This window comes from Rattus norvegicus, chromosome 1 (assembly GCF_021556685.1).
Source record: "Rattus norvegicus strain SHRSP/BbbUtx chromosome 1, alternate assembly SHRSP_T2T, whole genome shotgun sequence".
Lineage (NCBI taxonomy): Eukaryota > Metazoa > Chordata > Mammalia > Rodentia > Muridae > Rattus > Rattus norvegicus.
In genome coordinates, this window is record NC_141534.1 from 30704332 (window position 1) to 30706076 (window position 1745).

The following is a 1745-nucleotide window of genomic DNA, read 5'->3' on the forward strand; positions in this document are numbered from 1 at the left end:
GTGAATGGAAATTCACTCCCACACCGGGTTACCTCCTGGGCCTCGAATCCCAGCCTGAGGCTACTTTTGTCCAGTTTGACAGTTACACTGGGTCTTCTCAGGCCAATAATTTATCTATCTTACCGAGCGGTGACTCTGGGAGTGGGGAGGGTGGGAAGAATGGCCATTTCTGGAAATTTCCATCCAAGTCTGTCTTCATCAATTAGGAAGCCACACTCGAGACACCTGAACAGGGTGAAGCAGAGGATATAGACCAAGCCAACCTCCCCTGGTTTGCCCAAAGGTGAGCCTGAACTGGGGTAGGCAGTGGAGCACTGTCCTCGTGGGAACCTTCCTCATTTATGACCTCTATGATGGTGATGGCTGTATTTGCAAGCAGTCCCCAAACATAGTTGTGAACCCTGATCATTGAGTCCCCTCCTGGGACTGCATTCCGTCTTCCTCAGTTGCTGGTTGTGGGTGGAACCCTGACACAGATAAAGAAGGGAGGAAGCTAGGTGAGTGACCTGGTGGGTAAGGAGTCCCCATAGTTACATGAGTCCATTACAGCCGTGTCATGCCTGTGGCTATGAGACGGTCCTGTTCAAGGTAAGCAACTTTACTTTCTTGGCAGCCATGAATCCTTAATATCAACAACTCCAAAGAACTCCAGAAGTTCAAGGCCATCCTACCTATACCGTGAGTTCAATGCCAGCCTGGAATACAGACCATGGAGAAAGGGCTGCAGTTCTTTGCAGGAAGTACATGCTAACGTTAAGTCAGTCTAGGAGTTGAATGCTACAGAGCGAACTATACCAACATATTTATGAACAGATAACAGGTCACTGGGTAGTGACTCTTGAATGGGAGAGTTATAGGGTGTATGAACCACATCTCAAGAAAGCTGGGGAAGAAAATTATCCATTTGTTCTTGACCTGTGTGTTCTAGATTTCCGCGGGTAAAGTAGGGAACCAAGGAGAGAAGTGTCACCAGAACAAGCTGGAGCCCAAGGAAGAAGGAGAATGAGCTTTCTCCGAAGATAAGCAAGATAAACAAGGGTGAGCGATCTCCCATAAGGGAGAAGCTGCACGAGGGGATATTGAGAAGATTTTCAGAGGTTGGCTAGCCAGCCAAGGAGGAGCTGGTCAGAGCTAGATGTACCAACCACAGCACAGCAAGAACCCTGCCTGGGCCAAAGTCAACGGGAAGGGTGCAGGGCCGTCCATGCTGATAGGCAACACTGGTCCTTCATCAATGTGGAAAGAAGGAAGGAAGGTCCACTCCAGCAGACCAAGACACAGTTTGGTCCTACCTGCTCTCCCTCTCTTCCAGGTACCTTCCTGTAGCCTTCTATCTCCGCACCCCACTCACCTCCAGCCCTCTCACGACGAGCCTGTGCCTAACACCTCTCCCAGCCAAAGGAATCAAGATTCTGTAAGACCTAAGTAACTCTCTTCCAGGGTTCTCTCTTCCAAAGGAGGGTTCTTAACACCGAATTTGGGATCTCAAGAAAAAGTTTGGTGAGGATGGAGGGTGTTCCCCACAAGAAACCTCAGAGAGCCAGAAATCCTGAGTCCACTGCAGGCAGGCCCTGTCTGCACTCACAGATGCCCTGTGCCAGTCTGATCAGAGCAGGTTCAAAATTGCTTGTCTGATAGAAAAGTCCTAGGGTGAAGGAGACGCTAGGGTCCAGTGTGCTACGGTCCGCGGCCGCGGGGGGCGCTGCGAGAACCGCTGTTAAAGCCCCGTCGCGGGCACGCGCGCT